Source organism: Tursiops truncatus, chromosome 9, assembly GCF_011762595.2.
Source record: "Tursiops truncatus isolate mTurTru1 chromosome 9, mTurTru1.mat.Y, whole genome shotgun sequence".
NCBI classification, from domain to species: Eukaryota; Metazoa; Chordata; class Mammalia; order Artiodactyla; family Delphinidae; genus Tursiops; species Tursiops truncatus.
In genome coordinates this window covers 81,791,588-81,806,188 of record NC_047042.1, presented here as the reverse complement: position 1 = coordinate 81,806,188, position 14,601 = coordinate 81,791,588, and positions in this window count along the sequence as shown.

The following is a 14,601-nucleotide window of genomic DNA, read 5'->3' as shown; positions in this document are numbered from 1 at the left end:
CCCAGTTCCCCATCCCCGCCCCTGCCCCAAGTCACTCCGGGGGATTCTACTGAGCACCACACACAGAAAACTGCTTCATGGCACACCTTAGGGACTTGCCCCATCTCGATCTTCCCAGTTCTCGATTGAAGAGTTGCCCAGAGGATTCACCGAGGACCTCTGAGGAGTAGAGGCAGCATAAGAGAGGGGTTACAAACATGGCCAGGTCCAGATCCAACCTCACGGCTCACCAGCTGTGTGACCTTGGGCAAGTTACTCAACCTCTCTGTGCTTCAGCCCCCTCATCTGAAAAAAGGGGTGGAGTGAAACTATTTCACAGGGAAAATGAGTGAATGCCTGTGAAGCATTTGGAGCAGGGCTCAGCACACAGTGAATGCTGTGTAAGTGCTGTTACTGTTATGCTGGTCCCTGTGCTGCCAGTGGTGGAGGGTACAGATGAGGCTGGAGGTTTTTGCTTCTGCTGGAGGGGTCCATGTGCCTGGAATTCTTCTAGAAGAGGAGAGAAGTACCCTACCTTAATATTCACCATTAACAACCCTCCCCCCACACCTTCACCTCCACTGAGCCCAAGTCTGTCTCTTTCATTGCTCTGGCCCGGCTGGTGGTCTCCCCACTTTCCAGGTGAGGAAGAGGCCATGCAGCGATGGGGCGGTGGCCTGCTCCAGGTCAACCAGTTGCGTCAGCTCCCGCCTCCACGCTCCACCCTCCCCACCCACCATTCTTTCTGCCATGTCTCCTGCTGCGGCCACAGTGGGGGCAGGATTCCTAGGAGCTCTGAGTTCTCTGTTCACGCCAGCCCCAGAGCCTGGAGACACCAGCTGTCTGCAGGACTTGATTCCTCCCCCGTCCCCTATTTCTGGCTTTGGGGTGCTGGGAGCCTTGGGAAATGGCAGCCCAGGAGGGAGTCTCTCCGTTTGGGGACCATTTCCAGCCGAGCCTGGAAGGAGGCTGCTGATGAGGCCTGGCCCCTCCTGGGATGAGTTGGTGAGGGAACAGCTGCTGTGGTGGCAATGAGACAGTCACAGTTTTCCACACAGGGCGTGTCTCCCATTTGGAGAGGGGCGCCCGGGATGCCTCAGTCCGCCCTCGCCTCCATTTATCCAAGCCCTTGCCATCCTTCCAGCCCCTTTCGGGTGTTCCCTGGAAGATGCTGACCTCCCTTCGTCATGGGATCTTCGGCTGGGCAGCTTTGAGGGTCCTGTTGATACGTGATGCGGTGATTTGCTCGGCTATTTCCAGTGTCCCTCTGACCCCAGCCAGGCTGGAATGCAGGCCCTGAGCCACCCCCAACTCTGAATCCCCACAGTCTCTGCTTCCTGGGGATGTGGTACAATGACTGTCCGCTGACGTGACCAAAAAGGAGGTGACCTGGAGACTTCAAGACTCTTGTCCATGTCTAGAAGCTGGGGGTCTTGGTAGCAGGTCTACATGACTCATAAGAGCTGGGAAGACAGAGTCATCATCATCAGTGCCACCTCCATCCCTTGCTTTCGTCAAGCCCTGCCTTTCTGAGCTGTGACTTACTCTCTCTCCATGATGAGAGGTCCGTGACAGGAGCCAGAGAGCTGCTCGGTTCTTCTGAGGGAAGGCAGGGCACAGGCTGCTACCAGGCCCTCGTGACACATCAAAGATCAAGAGGAACCTTGATGGAAGATGGCAGAGGAAAGCTGCCTCCCTCCCATGGAGCTCCTCTCGACAGGTGCAGCTCATGCTGTGTAGAACCAGGCAGAGGGCCGGCGAGCTGGACCAGGGATGAGGGGCAGACGATGACTGTTTATAATTAGTCATAGTCGTCTACCACAAACACTTGTGGAACCCTCACCACCCGGCAGGCACTGGGCTTGATATCTATTCACTTGCTCCTCAGAACGGCCCCATGAGACAGAGACGATTTATCTTCCCTATTTTATAGATGAGGAAAATGAGTCACTCGCCCAGAGACACACACATGGCAGCAAGTGGCAGAACAAGGACTTGAACCTGGGAGGTCTGACTCTTTATCGGCACATTAAGAGCAACCTTACCCCACCCCCAACATCAGTACTCACTCACTCACCCCGCCTATGGAATAGCTCTCTGCCAAGGCTGCATGCTCAGTCCCGTACTGCTCCCGTCTCCCTGGACCCATTTGTCTCCATCAGCTCTTGACATAATAATGCTGTGTAACAAAGCACTTAAAAAAAAATCTCAGTGGCTTGCAACAAAAATCATTTATATCATGAATCTACAGGTTACTGCAGCTTGGCTGCATTTATTAGATGCCTATTACATGCCAGACACTCTTCTCAGTCAGGACCTTAGGATCTAGCCATTCAGCAGGGAAGATACACAAGACAGTCATTATAATGAGAAATGTAGGCACTGATAGAAGTTGTCCAAAGTGACACAAAAAGAAGTGACCAATTTTCCTTGGGGATGAATTGAGGATAAAGGGTCACATGTGAGCTGGTCTTTGGAAAGTCAGAAGGATCTCAACACAGTGAAAGTGGAAAAGAGCGTTCTAGAAAGTGGGCATTGCCTTTAGCAAAGGCACAGGAGGACAAAGAGACCGGGGTGTTTAGTTTTCTGAGGAGCAGGGTGGGTGGGCAGGCATGGGTGAAGGACTAGGTCAGCCACAGATAAGGAAGGGTCAGGCTGAGCAGTCTGAGAAGCCCTTGGGATTTTTTTAACCTGTAGAGTGGACTTAAAGAGGAGAGAAGGCAGGAATATGCTAGAAGAGTTGGGCAGTTCTCCAGGTAAGATATATTGGGAACCTGGGGCCAGCTAGACCCAGCGCTGGGCAGATGGGAGCTGGGTGTGCATGATCTCAAGGTGGGAGGGGACAGAGGGGCTCCACGTAGCGAGGGATGAAAAAGCGACACAAGGAATATTTCTGTGGGGCTCACATTCTCCCTGTTTCAAAAGATGCATTATTGAAATGTGTTTCATCAATGGAAACATAATTGAGATAAATTCATGTTCCAACCCCTGATCCCAGGGGGCGATGCTTTGCAGAACTCTCGCTCACCTAGTTCCTTACTAGAATGTTCATTCTTTGCTTGAAAGTGAAACAGCAACTCATTCTTTAGAGGCACAGGTGTACAGGCTGCACCCTTCTAGAGCCTGGGGCCCAGTGCCCACCGTGGGGTCTCTTCTCCGTGGGTCATAGTCCCCGTTCAAAGAGAGCCCGTGAGGCGAGGGGTCTGCGCGTGTCTCCCCACCAAGTGCAGACAGATGGATCCCAGGACCTTCATCTTTGGGCTCCTTAGGTGCCCAGCTCCAACACGGGTGCTCAGAAAGCACCCTTTGCAAGTGACGGCTGGATGCTCAGAGCTACCAGGAAGCCATCTGGGGCCGGCTGAGCCAGCCAAGGGTCCCAAGGGAGCCCCTGCGACCACGACCCCCCCCCCCCCCCCCGCCCCGAGCCGGGAACCTCCCACCTTCCCCTTCTCATCCCTCTGCCTCTGCTCCTCCACTTGGCCGCCACCGCCGAGCCTGAGACTGGCTGTGCTGGGGACAGACACCTGCTTGGAGATGCGAATCCCAAACCCACAGCCGCAGCTGCGGGGAAGGAGGGTGTGGTCGCCGCGGGGAGAGGCTGCTGATTTTCAGCCCGTTTATTGGCTGGGGCTCTGCAGGCCGAGCCGTCGGGCTCCCGCCTCTCCCCGATGCTGTTCTTTCTCCCCGCCAGGGTTGGGAAGGGGTTGATTTTCCAGGCAGCCACTCCAGCACCGCCCGCTGCAGCGGCAGGCCCGGGGGAGGCTGCCGTGTGTCTATTATTTATGATTGCCTGTCTCATGGGGCATGAAATCACCGCGGGGGGATGCGAGCTCCGGGCTGCCCTCGTCTCCCCTGGCTGAGGCCGAGGGGCGGCAGCAGGGTGGTGCCACGCAGGGGTCCCGGGCTCACGGGGGCCCCCGCTGCTTCACGCCCTCTGACCCGGAGGGGGCACCTGAAAGGCAGGCACCGCGCAGCCAGAGGCCGGCGTCAGCTGGGAGGCAGGGCGCCTGGCTGGTGCTGTGTGCGCCCAGCCCTTCATGCCCACCCCCCTCCCAGGTGGCTCGGAGCCTCAGTTGCACGTTTCTGCCAAGTCCCCAGGGCCGTGCTCCCTCTTAGGGAAAGCTCTAGGGGAAATTCCTTGCCTATTCTAGCCTCTGGTGGCTTCTGGAGTTCCCTGGTTTGTGCTAGAATAACTCCAGTCTCTGCTTGCTGAAGGGTAGCCCCAAAAGATGACTGGAAGGGTTCAGGATGTGCCACTCTGAATATGCCACTCGGCTGTATTGATTATTTTAAACTGTAGGCAACTGAAAAGCAGCAGGTGCAGGAAGAGGCTTTCCCTGAACTCCCCCTTACCTGCCTAAGACAGGGCCTCCCAAAGGACCTCTGTTGTCATCAGTCCCCTCCCCAGGGTTTCATCAATCAAGGGGAATTGACTCTTATCACAGGAGAGGAAACTAGAAGTGACACGACACCTGGCAGACTGTGTCATGAGCTACTCCCATCTGTTCTTCTCAGGGCCCATTCATCTTTCCTAAATATTATTTGCTCTCCCCTAAAAGGCCGACCTCCCCCCTGCCCTTCCCTATTAAATGGTATTTAATCCTGAATTCTAAAGCCACCTTGGGGAGTTACTCATTTCCCCCTGGGCATCTCCCACTTATACATGAGTTGTACATGTTCATAAACTTCCATTTGCTTTTCTCTTGTTAACCCATCTTTGACTGCGGGGCCTCAGCTAAGAACTCAGAAGGGTAGAGGGAAGGTGATTTTCCCCTCCCACACTGTCTCCTTCATGTGGCCTTTTCCCTGTGTCTCTGTCTCAAATCTCCCTCTCCTTCTATAAGGACACCAGTCAGTGGATTTAGGGCCCACCCTGAATCCAGGTGATCTCATCCTGCGATCCCTCCTTAACTCAAGTACAAACTTTATTACATCTGCAAGGACTATTTCCAAATAAGGTCACATTCACAGGTTGGGTGTGGGGAGGGGGTTGGACTTGGACACATCCTCTGGGGGACACTATTCAATCCACTACAGCCAGGTCCTCGTGGAGACGCTTCTTAGTTCTCTCCCCTAGCTGCAGTGTGACAAGGTCAGAGGGCACAAGGCTGCTAGATGAAGCTGTTTGCCCGAGAGCTGCTTCTATGCTGGGCTGCTCACTTACCTCCTAGTACTGGTGCAAATGAGAAGTAGGGCCAGTGTCTTGAGCCACGAGCTCAGAGGAAGGGCTTACAGCAAGCCCTCTCCTCCTCCCTGCTGGCAGAAAAGCCGGAACAAATGAAGAGATAGGAAGAAAGGGAATTGAATTAAAGAAATACGAGGTCATCCCCTGGCAGTCCAGTATTTAGGACTCTGCACTCTCACTGCCAAAGGCCTGGGTTCAATCCCTGGTCAGGGAAATAAGATCCCAGAAGCTGCAGGGTGTGGAAAAGAAGAAGGAGAAGAAGGAGAAGAAGGAGAAGAAGAAGAAGGAGAAGGGGAAGGGGAAGGGGAAGGGGAAGGAGAAGGAGGAGAAGGAGGAGAAGGAGGAGGAGGAGAAGGGGAAGGGGAAGGGGAAGGGGAGGGGAGGGGAGGGGGAGGGGGAGGGGGAGGGGGAAGAAGAGGAGGAAGAGGAGGAAGAGGAGGAAGAAGAGGAGGAAGAAGAGGAAGAAGAAGAGGAAGAAGAAGAGGAAGAAGAGGAAGAAGAAGAGGAAGAAGAAGAGGAAGAAGAGGAAGAAGAAGAGGAAGAAGAAGAAGAAGAAGAAGAGGAAGAAGGAGAAGGAGAAGGAGAAGGAGAAGCAGAAGAAGGAGAAGAAGAAGAAATCCAAGCCTTAACAGAATGTGTGGCCTCCTGGAGGAGAAGGGGGAGAGTAGAGAAAGGGGCAAGTGGGGAGACCTCCAGGCATAAACCCACCGAGATGCTGAAGCCCCTGGACCCACCCCTACTGGGCAAGGAGGCGTCAAGTATGAACTGACACCTTGGGACCCCTGGGCAGCTCCTTGCAAAACTCAGATGCCTCCACCTTTTAAACTGAGATACCTTCCCTGGAGAGCCTAGGACCTCCCCCTCTAACATCCTACCTGCTTTGAGTGGTTCCCTTCGGCAATCGCACACCCCAGGAGCTCATCCTGCTTTCTCCCATCAGAATGTATCCAGCACATGGCTCATTCCCTTAGGCCTTCTTTTTTCAGCTTTTCAGATGATAGGGAGCTAATCCTATAAGCAAATTCAAACCAACTTGGGAGTTAAAGACAGAAACTGTTAATGACTGTTAACAACAAAATGGGGCAGGGGGGGCTGGCATATTTTGCATTTTAGTGGAGAAGAGGCAGAGAAAGGGATCGAGGAATCCCTAATGGTGGCTTTCTGTCCTGCCATAGGTGGTGAGGCATATCTTTTCATTGAGGGACTTTATCAGCGCTCTGGACACTGTCCCCTGTGAGCTGGCCATACACGCACAGCTGCTGTGGGGCAGCCTCCAGCTCCCCTGCCCTGCACATTCCGGCCACTTTGTGGACCCTCCTGCCCCAGAACAGGTCTTGTTGTATCAGTATCTGGTCCCATAAACACGACTTAGGATCTAGTTATTACTGTTTCCTCCGATTTAAAAAGATGAAGCAGCTAAGTAACATGCCAGGTCACACAGCAAAACTGCCTTGATTCCAGCCCAGGTGTTCTGACAGTGGAGTCCCTGCCATTTTCTCTGATTTAGGGTGTTGTTTATTTATCCCCTGTCAATGCCACTGTCTCTCCTCCCCAAAGCCAACCATTCTAAAATGTAGAAGTGCTGGCAAAATTTTTTTTTTTTTTTGGTGTGCATGTGGTTTTTTTGTTTTGTTTTCTGTTTTGTTTTGTTTTTGAATTTTATGTTTTTTATACAGCAGGTTCATATTAGTTAACTATTTTATACATATTAGTGTATATATGTCAATCCCAATCTCCCAATTCATCCCACCACCACTGCCCCCCGCCCCGCTTTCCCCCCTTGGTGGGTGTGCCTGTGTTTTAATCTTATTTGAGTGTTTCAGAATTATGGATCTCATTCCCTTTCTCGCTTTTTCTACTCAGCACTGCTTTTAAGACTCTTGAAAGTTTTTGTGAACAGCGATTTCCTTGCTGCTGCAGAGGGCCCGTGGTTTGCTTCCAATGCATTTTGCCCATCCAGCCTTCCAGGGATGGGCTCTCCATCTCCCACCACAAGGAATGCTGCCATGGGCATCCTCACATCCGTCCCCTTGTGAGGCTGTGTGTGAGGACTTCGTGGGGGGACATGCCAGGAGCAGAAATGGAGCCTGCAGGCTGGAGCCTGCATTTGCCTCAGGACTGCCGCTGTCCTCTCCAGAATGGCCATTTCGGTCTACACCCCACCTATACTGCTGCATGGGTTCTCTTCCACCATATCGTATAGGCTCTCTGGCCATGAAATAGTGTGTGGTGTCAGGTAGGAGAGTCAAGGCTGATGCTGAATAGAGGTTCTGGTGAACCAAAAACGTGAGAAGAGAAAAACTACAAAGATCTGCTGCACAGAAATAGTAATCATAGTCATTGATATCCTGCTACATTTTGGCCAGATTACCAGCCTGTCCAATAATTCCCAATATGTGCCAGTGCTGGACGTCTTCTGTTTGCGTGTCAAGATCTACTCTCCACCCTTCTCCACTCGGCTGTCTTCCCTGAGGCTGACCCATCTGGGCAGTACCAACAGGCTCCCTTTGTCTCTGGTTCCTGGTTTGGGGTGGCCATTGGGAGGCACTGGCTGGAGACTGGAGGGTGGGAGGAAAGTGAAGTAGGCTTCTATGTCCCATTAAAACTTTTCTCATTCCCTTCGACCTTCCTTCTTTCCTCAGCTTTTCAGGTGATAGTGAGTCTGGTCCCCTATCTGATGGCCTTCGTCATCCAGTGACTCTCTCAGGGTTCCGTTAACTGCCCCTGCCCTTGCCCTCCAGGTTTTGGGTAACAGCTCCTCTCTCTTGCCAGCCCTGGGGTCCTGCACCATCTCTTGTTGATTTCCCTAAACTCTGCCCATACACTTTGTGTATATGCCTTTATTGAACAGAATGTGTCACCTATTTCCAGGGTCCATAGAGTGTTGGGTTAGACTAGATGATATTGAAGGACAGTTTCAGCACTCTGCATTTATGGACAGCTACCAGGTCCTCTCACATACCTGTCTCAATGCCCCAGTTAGAGACATTGCCTGGGCTGTGACCTGCCCTCTCGGACACACTTACCTTCATACCTTCAGCTCTCTCACTTGCCCCTTTCCCCAGTGGAGGCCTCTGGTCAGTGCCACGCCCCACACCACTCCATCCCACCCCCAACTCTTCCCTTGTGTCCCTTCGGCTCCCTGGGTTTACTGCCATAGCTTTCACCCCCTGCCTGTATCAGGACTGTCACAAGATTGTGAGCTCTCCAAGTCAGTTACGGGGTCCCAGGTTCTTAGCACAGGGTCTGGGCCATAGCAGACCCTCAGTGTCTGTGGAGGGCTTGCTGGTCCTGTGGTGTTTTCTCTAAGCACTGGGCTCCTTCCTGGTCCAATGAAGACGGCGCTCAGCATCTGTCTGGCCCCTCCACTACCCCGTCCTGGACCCATGGCTTGTCCCATCTTTGGGAAGGAGTCAATGACAGAAGCTGGAAGATGTTGTTGGAAGATCATGGCGGCGGGGGGATGGGGGTGGACGGCTGACACTTCAATTGTATAATTATTTCCTCAATACTGATGGTGCTGCGGAAGATGAGGCCTGCCTGCAGGATGGATGGTGTGGGGATGGGTGAGTTATATTTTCCCAGATAAAAGCACCGATTGCCTATAAACTCTGATTCGGCCTGGTGTAAAAGCCACTTTATTGCCCATCCAGAAATTACTACCCATAAATAAGCACATTATGATGTAAAAATAGATTTTTATATAATTTTTTCATGCCACCACCTTGTAATTCCTCATTTCCGAGCACCCTGAGATTGCGCTGAGGTTTATTTTTCTCTTTTAATTGTTTGCCATGGCATGCCAGCTTCTGATGAGATATCCTCCCTGAGATCAGAGCAAGGCCTGGGCATAGATAACAGCCAGCGCCTCGTGGCAGGCAAGGTGCTGGGGCACCCAAACTGCCACGAAGCAACATCAGGCTCCACGTGATGCCACAGTGCGGAGCCTGGCGGGGTGCAGGTTCATATTCATTTGAAGCCCTCCAGGAAGGCAGGAAATGGGGAGGGACTGCGTCCCTCCCACCTGAGCAGAGGGAGGGTGCAGCGTATCCCCGCCTCTCTGGCCCCCTGCTTGTGGGAATGCAGCCAAGGAGAACTGGCTCTGGCTGTGTTTCAGCCCTGGTCACCTGCTCCATGTGTCTTATGGGTCTGTGCCCTCCTTGTTCTCTCATTGCATGGGGAACCCATCTCCCCATAAAGCTTCCCCTCAGAACTCTGAGCTTTTCCGCATTGAATCCTTTGGCCTGGGTTCCCTCCCAGGTGGACAGCCCATGGGGGCGCTTACTTTGGGAGATGAATGACTGCCCTCCTCTGCAGAAGACCCTGGGTGCCCACCCAGTCGGGCTACCTCCTCTCTGCAAAGGGCAAAAGACTACTGACCCTCCAGAGACTTCCTTGCTTGCCAAGGGCAGAGGAGGTCACTTCCCTGTCCTTACAGCTTTGATGGTGGGTGCTTTGAGTACAGCACCAAGGCAAACCCGGCAGCTTCTCCCACACTGCACCCCAGGGGACCCTTGCAGCCATCCACTTCCCTCCTGGCCTGAACCTGGGGCCTCCTTTCCACCTCCTGATTTCCCGGTCTGCACTAGACCAAGGAGGAATGCCTCCATCTGCCATCCAAACGCTACTGGACAGTATCTTCCACATGGTCAGCTAGTGGAGCACCTTGGTGCTTCTGGGTGCCTCTCCTCCATCGGTAGAACTGCTGCGTTTGTCGGGGATGAATGAGTAAATGAAAGAATGTTTAGATCAAAGGCCCTCAAACTTGGCATGCATCACAGTCACCTGCGGGGCTCCACCGTTTCTGTTTCAGTCGGTCTGGGGTGGGACCTGAGAGTTGGCATTTTTAACAAGTTCCCAAATGCTGCTGTCGCTGCTAATCCGGGAACCACTCAAATCATCTGTGTCTCTGTCACCCTGATGGGTAGGAGGGGTTACTGAGAGTTGGGAGTGGGAGATGGAGAGTAACTGGTAGCCTGCATCACAGTTCCTGGGGTAGATGTGGAGAATATTCGGGGAGAGGGGAGAGGCAGAACAATTACCGGAAGTGCACAGAGACTGGTGGGCGGGGGAGAAGCGGAGGGGGAGGGAGAGGGGAACGGGAAGAGGATCTGAACCAGGAGGCGGTGGGCCTCTCTGGGGCTGGGGTCGAGGGCTTCCGGCGCCTGGTGGAGACTGCATTCTGAGAGCGGCCCGGGGGCAGAAGCAGCAGAGGGCCCAGCCTCCAGCGCCTTGCCAGGGTCGGGCGGCTCAGGCCCCACTGTGCTGGGACGGCATCCTGGACACGCCTGGCTGAGGGGATCGAGGGCGCGGCAACCCCCGCTGCCCGCACCTGCTATCCTCTTCTGCTGCCGCCCAACTTGAGGTGGGGCCCGAGGAGTCGGCGAGGGGAGAGGCGTCCTGGCCAGTCTCGCGCGCCACTGCGCCCGTGGGCCGCGTCTCCGTCTGGCGCGCGCGAACACTTGCGAGCGATCAGCCGGGTGTCCATCGTTAGGTGCATGGGCCCGGGTGCAGCACCCATCTGCGGATGGGGATGGGGGGCGGCCGAGGCCCCCCGGACTCAGGGTGGAAGGCGGGAAGTGGGAGAGATGGCGGCCAGCGGGGAGAAGGCGGCGGGCCACGGGCGCACCTGCGGGATGCCAGACGCCAGGTCCCAACTCCGGCCCTGCAGCGAACTAGTTCTGCTACCCTGGCCAAGTCACTTCCTCTCCTCGGTCTCAGTTTCTTCATCTGTAAAAGGGGGCGATAATGATTTCCGGTTCTAAGGCTCCACGAAATTTTGATGTGGGAGGCCCAGAGAAGCTCCCACACAAACCAGACCTGTGATGCCCTAACCTTTGCTCGCAAGCCAGCAGAGGGTGTCCTCAGAAGAACCGTCACTCATGGCCTCCCTCTGGCTGCTTCTCACTGACAAGGCATGGGCTAGCAGCACCCAGCTGCATCTACCTGCCTTCCTCCGGGTCTTGTCTCCCGGCCGCCTCGCCTTGGCCCCGAGGGGGCGCTGTTTACCGAGTCTGGGCGTGGTCACCGGGGTTGAGTCTTACGTGTCTGCGGCCTTGGACCAGGGTACGATCTCGGATCACAGCAAGGTGGCCGTGGGATGCAAGCATGTGATGTGCTTGGCACAGAGCCTGGCACAAGGGAAGAGGTCCACGTATAAGAGCATTTGGATAATGGGATCCTGACCAGCCCTAAGCTTTGTCAGGCCCTGCTCTGCCCCCTCAGCACAGTGGACCTGGATCCAGAATTTTCCAAAAAGAACTAGGGAATCATCAACCTGGAGCAATATAGAGCTTAAGGATTTCCCTTTTTTCCAACAAGTAAAGGCTGGCCACTGACTCCCAGGTTACCCTGTTCAGCATGAGTCTTGCTGAGGCCTGGTGAGAAGGTAAAGGGGGCGGGGTAAATTGATATGGCATCCTGGGGGCTCTGACCGTCTTTTCTCTCTTCCCTCTGGGCCTGGTCCCATACAATACCCCCTGCCTGGGTTGAGCTGCACTTTAGTTCTTCATTCATTCATAAATCATTTATCAAATACCTGCTACTGGTAGAGACTGTGCTGGGGATAGGGAGACAGATGAGTAACACACGGCCTGCCTTCTAGAGGGTTTCTGTGACATGGAGGCCAGAAGTCCTTCCTTCATAGGGCTACCCATTAGTGCTTAGGCCAGCGCCAGGCACGTGGATGCTTGGCTGTCGCTCACATCATGATCATAATGGGGCCGTATAGTCTAGAGAGAGCCTGCCAGCACTCTCAGCATTGTCCCTGGCACTCCTAGGGCAGAGAGATTCTCCCCTAGGTCGGGTTGTCCTGCAGAGCCATACTGGAGCATGGATCCTTCCCTCAGATTTCTGGCTCTAGGTAGCATGAATCATGTTCTTGCCCTGTCTCCAAACTCAGGCCTTGGTCACCTCACTGGTGCCCTCTGTGGGGGCCAGGTGGGTTCTCTACCTCCCTCCTCCTGGTAGGCTCTGGGTATGGGGCAGGGCTTGCTCCCCACAGATCCTACTGCCTAAGAATCTCCTGCGAGCTTGTTAGAAATGCAGACTTGGGGCTTCCCTGGTGGCGCAGTGGTTGAGAATCCGCCTGCCAATGCAGGGGACACGGGTTTGAGCTCTGGTCTGGGAAGATCCCACATGCCGCGGAGCAACTAAGCCCGTGTGCCACAACTACTGAGCCTGCACTCTAGAGCCCGTGAGCCACAACTGCTGAAGCCTGCGTGCCACAACTACTGAGCCTGTGCTCTAGAGCCTGTGAGCCGCAACTACTGAAGCCCACGCGCCTAGAGCCCGTGCTCCGCAACGAGAAGCCACTGCAAGTAGAAGCCCGCGCACCGCAACGAAGAATAGCCCCCGCTCGCCATAACTAGAGAAAGCCCGCTGCAGCAACGAAGACCCAACACAGCCAAAAATAAATAAATAAAATAAATTAAAAAAATGCAGACTCTTGGCCTTGCCCCAGACCTACTGGATCAGAACCTGCATTTTAATAAGATTACAACCATGATAAAGTTTGAGAAGCACTGCTTTGGGCCTGCTGACCTGAAAGGCCAGCCCCCACAGGAGGAAAATGGAAGATTGGTCTTCAGGAGATGCCCACAGCTCAAGGACCAGATCCTTCCAGGTTTGGGGCCTAGCTCCCCATCTCTGCCTTTAGGGTCCTCTCCTGCCCCAAGAAAACTGGTCTTACTGTAGTTGACCAGATGCAAAGATCTGCAGATGACACCCACCTGGCAGGGCAGGGGACTTGATGGGCTCAGCTACGGGTCTTTAGTGCTCAGCACAGAGTAGGTGCTTTTTTTTTTTTTGGTTGCACTGGGTCTTAGTTGCGGCATGTGGGATCTTTGTTGGGGCGCACAGCCTCTTCGTTGTGGCACTCGGGCTTCTCTCTAGTTGTGGCATGCAGGTTTTCTCTCGCTAGTTGTGGCTCGCGGGTTCCAGAGCATGTGGGTTCTGTAGTCTGCGGCACGTGGGCTCTCTAGTTGAGTCGTGTGGGCTCAGTAGCTGTGGCACGTGGGCTTAGTTGCCCCGCAGCATGTGGGATCTTAGTTCCCCAACCAGGGATTGAGCCTGCGTCCCCTGCATTGGAAGGCAGATTCTTTACCACTGGACCACCAGGGAAGTCCCTAGGCGCTTAACTCTTGTTTATTAAATTGCAACACATTCTTTGTGACTGGAACGCAGTACAGTAATAGGGTAAGAACTGGCTAGGTTGGGCACCACTGCCTCAAGAGGGAGTTTCCAGGCTTGTGTTCTAGGAGAAGCCGACGCCTGCTGCCAAGGATGCTATGGAAGTGACTCCTGCTTTGATGGAGTCAGAGGATTCCTGAACCCCCTCCCCACAAAGCACCAAGACAAAGACAGCAAATATGTGGGACACATATGCCCACCCCGCCTCTTACACTCTTGGTAGACATCAATCATTGATTGCAGTTGACTTTCTGGCATGACCTCAGAATCCTTTTCTACACAGCACCCCAGGGAGCCAATATCAATTGATCAGATGCGGCACCATTTGAGATCTCTGCCTCAGGCCTCCCCTCGGGAGCTGCCCTCTACAGATCAGGCCAGACGGGACAAGGAGGCCAGGCCAGTTCCCAGTGATGCCCACTGCTCCCACCCTCCCACTGCACTGCCCAGAGTGGGTGCACTGCTGCGCCTGCGGAGACCCCTCTGTAACTCTCCCCACCAGATGTTCACGGCTGGGGGGTGAAACCCAGCCCCAGACCTGTCTCGCTCACACAGGCAACTGTCCCGAGTGTATGTGACTCCCACCTCCCACCACTCTGCAAACTGGAGAGTCAGGGACTCAGCCGAGTGACCTCAGCTCCCTACCCCTCCTCTGACACCTCTGGCTCCCATCTGGCCTGAACCCCACAAGGCTCTCACGAGCAGGAGGCCTTTACGTGCCTGGATTTTGTAGCGTCATCACGAATTCCTTTCACCCAAACCGTTCTGCCCAGACTCCCACCTTCGTCGGGCACTGGCTACCCAGGCACAGGCAGGCTGCCGACGCCGTGCCTCCCTGTATCAGCGGGCATCACGAAACACTGGTCTGTTTCGGGGTCTGCACAAAGGGCTGTACAAATCTCTCATTGAAATCGGATAGCAACTATAAATGCAGAAACTTTTACGTTTTTACCTTCAGTTTACAGATGAGGAAACAGCATCAGAGGTTAATTAGCTTCCTGAGCCTAAGGCTCTGCAAGAAGTTTGAAACCCAAAGTCTGAAACACCCGCTGCAGGACAGGCTGGAGAGAGGGCAGCCTGAGGGCTGACACAGGCGGGGCGGATGCCGGCGGCGGGCGCGAGGGAGGACCGCTGTGCAGCCTGCCCTTTCCTCTACCGTGAAGCCTCCGAGGCTCAGAGACACTCCTGACCACAGGGGAGCCGTGCCTGTGACTACATCCCACCCAGCAGGGTACCGCTTCGACTCT